Consider the following 9,998-nt stretch of genomic DNA (forward strand, 5'->3'; position numbering starts at 1 on the left):
AAATATACATTTACTATAGTTATTATTACTGAGACAATAATTTAGGGAAGAAGCACTAATGACTTGTTTAAGATTTGAAATTGACTTGGACTTACCTGTCTTGATACGAAACTCGAGACTTGTGACATGCAAAACAATGGGTCTCAATCACTAATAAATATACTTAAAGACAAATATAACGTGATAAACAAGGAGTGAAATACAATTCACCTTCAAACACAGAAACAAGTCCACAATATCTTCTATGGATTTATAAAAATAAAACTCACTCATCACACTTGATTTTTCTAAATTTAAGTAGCATTATGTAACAAATCAAGTCCGGCCAGAACATCAATCTTTTTTCAGTCTTGTTTTTTTTTTTTTTTTTTTTTTTTTTTTGCTTTTAGCCATTTTTGTGAGACCAAAAAGAAAATTAAACAACTGACAGAAAAAAATGCCTAACCGATTATTTAAAGAATTTTTTTTGTGTGAATTACCTGCATTTGTGCAGTGTCTCGCTACTAATAGTGTGTGTGTGTGTGCTTCAATAAAAGCAGCGCATTAATATAGAACGGTGATTAACCTGTTAAGCTGCAACCCCATTTTTGAAAAATCCCCAGATATGGCATACCCAAACTGAAACAGATACAGTTCATGAACCCTTTGTACTAAAAGCACAAGATCTCATTTGAAAGCTGACACCTGGAAGTTTATTGTAAATGTAGAATTAATTATTGTCATAATGAAAAAAATATAATAGCTATAAATAGCTTCAAAGTTTTGTAAAGTTATTATACATTTATTTTTATGAAACATCTTCATGAAAATAAAATTGAAGTTGGCATTGTAGCAATCTAGAAATGCACTGCAGCTAAAGCCACACGTCTGACCATGTTATATTTAAAATCTGAAGATGATAAGTCTAAAACTCTGTATTTAGTTCAATGTTTTTCAAGATCATGTCATTTGACTAGCAGCCTAGCAGGTGGACAGAGCTAGCTAGCATGTTAGCTTAGCACACCATCAATACACGACAATTTATGAGATTAAAATCATGTTTGTGCTCCAAACTTACTTTATAGTGCAAGTCGAGTGTTTTAAATAACTTTCTGTGATCTGATTTGGCTTCAGATAAAAAAAATCTGATAGAAAATATATTTTTATTGTATTCTGCACGTTGTGAAAGTCTATTTCGATTAGCATTACATTATACATATAATCTATTATTATGAAAATACCTGACATGGCTCGAAAAACACAGGTAAATCAAATATCATTGCAATCATGTTTATTGTCTTCAAAACATCTTTATCTGCACTTTACAACGATCTCTGATAGCTTTGGTGTGTCAGGACTTCCTGAATGTCACATGATTATGCCTCTTCTTAATGTGATCCATATATGGACTTTACTGTGCACACAGCGCCCTCAGACTGCCAGTATGAATTGAAAACACAGTACATCAGAGTACAGCGCTCATAATGATTACATCGACGCATTTGGGTATAAATTCAATAAATATTATTCCTGTCTATAGAAATCTGATGTAAACCTATGAGAATCTATCATCTCTAAGCCTACTGATAATAAATACTAAATCATTAGCATAAACTGTTAGAATAAAACTATTCTTAAAATTTGGCAAAAAAAAAAGTTTGTTCCTTATCTGTTATCTGGTTGTCCCATTGGGCCTTTTGCACATGAGACGCTTCAGTTGTTGCTCAAAACCAGGGGATTTCATCCAAGGGCCAATCCCCAAAGGCAAATGAGGGCAAGGGCACGCGCCGAGAGCTTCGTACCTTTTATAAAAACCATGTTTATAGTAAGTCAAGTGCTGAACGCTTGGTAAGTCAAATGGTAAGTCAAGTGCTGAAGTGCTGAGTGCACTGTCTAAAATCCATGTTTATGGTAAAGGTCCTTGCCCACTGAATCCGAAATTCGGGTCCTAAATTTTTGCATGTTAAAAAATAAATACGACCTTCAAAACTTTCGTCCGTCATAAATTTTTTTTAAATCAGGCTAAATTTTCTGCGTTCTTTGCATCCGTAGCAGGCATTTTGAGAGGTGTTTTGACAATTCAGGGCCACCGTACAAGTAAACTCCAAAATCTAGAACTATTCAGGATCAATTAATCCACAGAAAATAGTGGTCTTCTTTTCAATACGTGGCTCCAGTATTGATAGCAAAGCGTCAAACTGAACGACAGAATAATTTGGGATAAACCCGGAGTTCTTTGATAAGGAGGTGGAAATCTCCTTCCTCTCTACGCAATCTTAGGATCATCGGACTCGGTGTGCAAGATTTCTGGAAGTGACGAATTTTAAGGGTGACAAATACGAAAAAAAGCATAAGAAAATTTCGGACTCAGTGTGCAAGGACCTTTTGGGTTACGCGCTCTGGCTTCTGTAAGAAAAAAATATGTGGACGTCGAAGATCTCAAAAACTTTATTACAGCATAGCAGTGGAAAGGTATATGAAGCACCTTGGGTTCACCGGCATCAGAATGAACCCAGAACATCCAAATCTTAAACCTTTTATCCTGTTACTGTTTATCACTCTTAATGTAAATGAAGTTGCTCTTGTTGTAACAGCTGTGTTCTGTATGCTAATAAAGTTGAGACACCCCATTGTCTGAGAAGGTTCTCGGTGTCCCACACCCATTCCCATTCTACAATTGGCTACCAGTTGTTCAGGATGTGATCAACCCAAATGGTGAAGAAACAATACAGGTACTTCTCAAAAAATTAGCATATTGTGATAAAGTTCATTATTTTCCATAATGTAATGATAAAAATTAAACTTTCATATATTTTAGATTCATTGCACACCAACTGAAATATTTCAGGTCTTTTATTGTTTTAATACTGATGATTTTGGCATACAGCTCATGAAAACACAAAATTCCTGTCTCAAAAAATTAGCATATCATGAAAAGGGTCTCTAAACGAGCTATTAACCTAATCATCTGAATCAACTAATTAACTCTAAACACCTGCAAAAGATTCCTGAGGCTTTTAAAAACTCCCAGCCTGTTTCATTACTCAAAACCGCAATCATGGGTAAGACTGCCGACCTGACTGCTGTCCAGAAGGCCATCATTGACACCCTCAAGCAAGAGGGTAAGACACAGAAAGAAATTTCTGAACAAATAGGCTGTTCCCAGAGTGCTGTATCAAGGCACCTCAGTGGGAAGTCTGTGGGAAGGAAAAAGTGTGGCAAAAAATGCTGCACAACGAGGAGAGGTGACCGGACCCTGAGGAAGATTGTGGAGAAGGACCGATTCCAGAGCTTGGGGGACCTGCGGAAGCACTGGACTGAGTCTGGAGTAGAAACATCCAGAGCCACCGTGCACAGGCGTGTGCAGGAAATGGGCTACAGGTGCCGCATTCCCCAGGTCAAGCCACTTTTGAACCAGAAACAACGGCAGAAGCGCCTGACCTGGGCTACAGAGAAGCAGCACTGGACTGTTGCTCAGTTTTGCATGTCATTCGGAAATCAAGGTGCCAGAGTCTGGAGGAAGACTGGGGAGAAGGAAATGCCAAAATGCCTGAAGTCCAGTGTCAAGTACCCACAGTCAGTGATGGTCTGGGGTGCCATGTCAGCTGCTGGTGTTGGTGCACTGTGTTTTATCAAGGGCAGGGTCAATGCAGCTAGCTATCAGGAGATTTTGGAGCACTTCATGCTTCCATCTGCTGAAAAGCTTTATGGAGATGAAGATTTCATTTTTCAGCACGACCTGGCACCTGCTCACAGTGCCAAAACCACTGGTAAATGGTTTACTGACCATGGTATTACTGTGCTCAATTGGCCTGCCAACTCTCCTGACCTGAACCCCATAGAGAATCTGTGGGATATTGTGAAGAGAAAGTTGAGAGACGCAAGACCCAACACTCTGGATGAGCTTAAGGCCGCTATCGAAGCATCCTGGGCCTCCATAACACCTCAGCAGTGCCACAGGCTGATTGCCTCCATGCCACGCCGCATTGAAGCAGTCATTTCTGCAAAAGGATTCCCGACCAAGTGTTGACTATTGAGTGCATAACTGAACATAATTATTTGAAGGTTGACTTTTTTTTTTGTGTATTAAAAACACTTATTTTATTGGTCGGATGAAATATGCAAAATTTTTTAGACAGGAATTTTGGGTTTTCATGAGCTGTATGCCAAAATCATCAGTATTAAAACAATAAAAGACCTGAAATATTTTAGTTGGTGTGCAATGAATCAAAATTATATGAAAGTTACTTTTTTTGAGAAGGACCTGTATAAATTCACTTCCTTCATCTCTATAATAATTAAGCCATTTTGGGGATGAGCTCATTCTAAAATATATTTTGGAGTGGAATCTGGGTCGAGGCAGATTACAATTTCTTACACTTCGTTCCCTTTCTATGTGGCTTAGACCCCGGTTCCTCACCTTGGGTCCCACTCTAGGTGCGGGTTGTCATCGCAAGATACTAACAACAGACACTTCCCGTACTGGGGAGTGGTTTGAGGTGGCCGTCCAGCCCAGGGGATCTGGTGAGGTCATCATCTCGATTTGGCACATCCACTGCCTTGAATTGATGGCTGTAATTCTGGCCCTGAAGTACTTCCTCCAGCAGTTAAGGGGCTACCATGTCCCAGTGCAGGTGAACAACACTAAGGTTTCGTCAAATCACCAGGCGAACTGCGTGCTGTCTGAACAGGGGTGCGTTTTCCAAAAGCATCATTCGCCAGCTATGGTCACAAGTTGCGTCGTTACCAATAGAGTCCAATGGAACTTGGGACCATAGTTGACTAATGATGCTTAGGCTTGGGTACAGTAGGTTCTGCTTTAGGTTCAGGACAAGTTCTGTCCCTCAGGGACATTTACACCCTTGGGAGTAGATTTTGGAAATATTTTATGAAGCAGATGTGTCCTCTTCACCTCTCAAGGGACAGCGCAATGTCTCCTCTGGTTCTCTCTGAATCACCCATCACCAGTTAATAGACTTGCCTATAAAATGTGAATGTTAAAAATCCAAAAGGCAAATATTGTGCCTTTGGGACGCGACAATGACATGCCAGACTTTTCGCCATTGTTTCAGGCCTCATCATTGAAACAGACTCTTTGTTGAACATTGTTGGTTTTTAAGGCTTTCTTGAAAGCATTGTCTTACTACCTGGGAGTTTCTCCAGCAAATGGTTTATCATATTGATGGAGATGGAGTCCTCATCCCTTAAGTTTTTCCAGCCCACATATTACTTATTTTAAAAGTTTGTTTGGACATTTGTTGAAGGACCATCTGTTGCAGGATTCCTTGTTCTTCTTTAAGATAATGATTTATAACTCTGTGACACCATACCTCCCTGCTATATAGTAAATCTAAATCAATATTTGAAATGAGTAGTATGTCTGAATTCATAGTATTCCTAAAACATTTGAAAAAAGTTACTTATGTTTTGCTGGTCGGTAAACACAATGATAAAGAATTCAACATATAGACTTTACTTAACTGATACTCGGGAGAATACAGGAACGACAGCCACTAACCTAACATACAACACTGAAACAAGACAAAACACACAACAGCGTTTTCAACTAAAACCGTAAAACTTTTGGCTGTACGTTTACATGACAACGACGTTTTTTTGTCCCTGAAAACTCAAACTTTTGAAAATGGGCTTCAAAGTGCAAGTTTTTTGAAAACGGTCTCTGTGTAAACAACAAAAATGTGAATCTCTGAAGACGCTGACGGTCATGCACATGCACAGAAAGGTGGTAAAGACTACAGTGGTTCAACCTCAATGTTATGAAGCGACAAGAATATTTTTTGTGCGCAAACCCCCCCCCCCCCCCCTCACTTTTTTTTATTTTTAGGTGTTCAAGCACGAAGTGCTGAAAACCTATTGTATTTGTACTGATTTTTAGGTGTTCAAGCATGAAGTGCTGAAAACCTATTGTAATTGTCCTGATTTTTAGGTGTTCAAGCACGAAGTGCTGAAAACCTATTGTAATTGCTATTTGAAAAAAAAAAAAAACCTAAAACGCATCGTGCAGCCCAAACCGTAAGGCCTAGAGACTTGAAACCTGGCCAGGTGCTAGGGCCTCAGTTTGGGGAGAACCTATCAGAGTATGACCCTGATTGGCCCATAGGTGGCGCTACAGCAACCAAAAGGACTAAATTGCTCATAACTCATCGACCGTTTGACCTAGAATCAAGATTTGCACACCACTGTGTTCCTTGGCTTGTGGATAAAGCAGGAGAGGAAAACTCTTTTTGACTTCAGGCTGCCAGGACTGTCTTCTCCTGCCTCACACCGTAGCGTGTGTGCTTAGACCGATTGTATATCTCGTCGTTGTTAACCTAAGCAGACTTGGATAAAGTCCAAACAAAGTCACTTTTAAGTGATTCAAAAATCTGTGATTTTTGTGGAGTGCTGGGACAGGAGAGGAGAGTTCTTGGTTGCTTGTTGTTGCCAAACGGGTTTTTTTTAATCACATTTTTATTGAGTAGAGAATGTTATGTACAAAAGTAAAATAAACATCATTCTGAACACATTCTCTTTTCTTTTTATAGAGCCCAAGAAGCACCTGCTACTTGGGCGGAGTGATAACCGCAGCACCTGAGACGCGCTCTCTGCTCCTCACCACGACGCGTCTCAGGTGCTGCGGTTATCACTCCGCCCAAGTAGCAGTGCTTAGCCTTCAGAGAATATAGTCGCCTTCAGAGAATATAGTTCCCAGTATTTATACGGTTAAAATATGTCTGTGTCTCATGTGACTTTGTTTTTTGTACACTCTGTGACTATACAAATCACAACATGTAAATAGAAACCTGTTTGCGTTATTTTGTCACTTATTTGGATTAGTATGCTAGCTGCAACCATTTACATCCACTCTTTGTGCTAAGCTAGGCTAGCGGTGGGTGCGTCAAACAGACTTATAGCACGCACGGAGATGAAAAAGGTATGTATGGACTTTTCTAACTCTGGGGGATAAGGTGAATAGGCTAAAGTCCCAAAAAGTCGGAGTGTTCCTTTAAAAGCTTTTGAAGTTTTCGATAACCAATCCCAATTTAGGTCTCCCAGTAATACAAAGTCATTGTCTGAGAACATTTTCATATAGTCCGACAGCAGTGTTAAAGCTTCGTGAGATGCCGATGGTGGACGATAGCATCCCATTAATGTAAAATCCACACCGTTGGGGAGATGTAACTTAACTACAGACAATTCAAAACACTTTGGCTTACTGATCGATTCGATCCGAGTGCAGTTCAATGACGTTTTGACATAGATCGCAACTCCCCCTCCTTTACTAGTGCGATCTGTCCTATAAATGTTGTATCCATCAATGTTAATCATATTGTTTGTAACTGATGATTTTAGCCAAGTTTCTGACAAAATCATAATATCACAGTCTGTCGTATTTGCCCAGACACGAACTGCATCAATTTGATTAATTAAACTACGCACATTTAGATGAATAAACCTCAGTCCACTGCTGTTTTTAAGATCTTCTGGGGTTTCAAGTTGTGCCAGTTCAGGGCCTGGATTGGGGTGGATATTACCTGATAGAAGAAGCAGAAGAATCAATAAGGGTTTCTTAACTGGAGCTAATCTCCGTCCATGTCTGCAAGCAGCCGAAGATACGAACTGCCGCACGCTCGTTGTTCCTCTACACCACTGCACGTGCTGCAACCGCCGATCATCCAATTGACACAGTAGGCCTACCGCAGGACGCGTTGCTGTAATCCAATGGTTTGATCCAAATGGAGCCACATCCGAATGGAAAAAATCCACCGTACAAGGCGCAATAATCCACATCAAAGCACCCAGTCCATCGATATCCTCCGATCTGTCTGCCAATTGCAAAGACAGCATGATGCTACCCCATAGGTAAAACACAGCCCGATTGGCCACATAGTACTGAGATTGTTTATTTTATTTTATTGTATATTGTTGTTGTTGTTGTTGATAATGTTGTTTCAAATCTTAGGTAGCCGTCGTCTTCAAAGAGCCCAAATTCACCATAAAATCATAAAACAAACTATAAAACAAACTAAACAGGATAATCACAAAAACAGAACGAGAACAACATGAAACACTTGTGCCGCCATCTTGAATCCATCCAGCATTGGTGAAAGAATTAGAGAGAGTGCAGAAACTGCGTTGCAAAGATAAGAACTTCATTCTCGTGATCAACAGACTGTCCTCTGCTCAATGCTCATCACGGCAACATTTTATGTGATGGGAATAGATCTAAATACTTTAAAAACATCTCACGATTCGTTAATCTCGATAGCTGTAATAGTAAAAATGTATAATAGCTGTAGTAAAAGTATTCGGGAGAGAGTTTCACATGTAATGCGTAGCTATTTCATATGCAAGCATGTCAGCCAATCACAGCAGTGGGCGGTTACACTGAATCCCACAGCAGACACGCCCCTTCAAACAGAGCGTTCAAATCAGAGGCTAAAATCAGGCTAGGAAAATTGCCTTTTATTTCTAAATTATGACTATTTTTGATCCAAAAAACATACTAACATTATAAGGGCAACCCAGGAAACATAATAAAATAACCCCATGTCAGGGGACCTTTAAAGATGCTCCTTAATTTTTTAAATGACACCTGACCATGAGGAAATAGTCCTCTAAGAAGCTCCATGTAATCTTGCCACTGAGAGCTCCATGTTCGCAATGTCCAAGAAAGAATGCATCCAGTGAGTCCAGGCTAGAGAATCTGGGGGTTTCCAGCGCAAGGCAAGCATTTTCTTAGTGGCAGTAAGTCCACAAAAAGGTGACTTTTTCTGAGTTAAAGAGAGAGTATAAGTCTCATTTAGAGTCATCATTTAGAAGCAAGAGTCTCGGACAGCATGATATCTCCAACTCCAAAATGTCCTTCAACGTAATGGAGACCTGTCTCCAAAATTCATTAACTTCAGGGCAATCCCAAAACATATGCATATATGTCCCTATGCACCCACTAGAGCACAAGTCACATTTAGGGGAGGTGGAAAGCTTCATTAAATGACGCTTCCTGGGAGTGAGATACATCCTCTGAATCATCTTGAAATTAATCAATTAATGATTAGGATTTTTAGAAACATGTTTGAGGTTAGCCCATATTGAGTCCAAACATATTTCATTATTGTCCTCTGAATCAGTCCCATAAATATCTCTGTGCCAAATGTCTACCACCAAAACAACAGGTACAGTGAAGAAACCATTCCCCTTGTGTTTCTAAATGAAGTAAGCAACTTATGTAGAGCAAGACTAGGAAAACTAGAACCCCAAGGAACCCCATATGCACGCATGGCAGATCTCAGGCGCAGATAAAAGAAAAATTAAGTGCCTGGTAAATTCTATTCTGCACGTAGATCATTAAACATGCGTAAACCATTGTCCCTCCAAACATCAGCCAAAACATTAATCCCTCTATCACTCCAATCTGGGAAAACAAAAGGCTTATTGCCCGATAGAAGACTATGATTACGAAATAATGGAGAATGAGAATGCCATTTATGGTCATCGCGGGAGAACTTTGAAGCCACCCGCCAGGTAGAAAGAAGATAAGTTATTATTGAGCCAAAATGCTGCTTCGTACTTTTTAACGGAATGTTGCAATAAATCAAATCCTGTAGTCTATAAGGTAAGGCCAGAATAAATTCAATCGGTTGCCAAGATACAACAGAGCCAGGATTCAACCAGACTGTAAGAGGACGTAATGTAAAAGCCCAATGATAAAGCCTAAAGTCCGGTAAAGCAAGACCGCCGGCATCCTTGCAACGTTGCAGTGTTGAATACTTTATACGGGGGGACCTGCCGTTCCATATGAATTTAGAAACTTGTTTTTGCAGTTTAGACCAGAAATCTAAGGGTGGTGACAAAGGTATCATAGCAGAGAAAAAATGTATGCAAGGCAAGATGTCCATTTTGATGACAGAAATTCGAGCTTGTAAAGATAGTGGAAGTGGTGACCAACGAATCAGGTCCATCTCCACACGATTATATATGCCCTGGAAATTTTTCAGAGCTGTTGTGTGTAGAGATGA

This window comes from Rhinichthys klamathensis, unplaced genomic scaffold, assembly GCF_029890125.1.
Source record: "Rhinichthys klamathensis goyatoka isolate OS25496 unplaced genomic scaffold, OSU_Roscu_1.1 h1tg000018l_1, whole genome shotgun sequence".
In the NCBI taxonomy this organism is placed as follows: domain Eukaryota; kingdom Metazoa; phylum Chordata; class Actinopteri; order Cypriniformes; family Leuciscidae; genus Rhinichthys; species Rhinichthys klamathensis.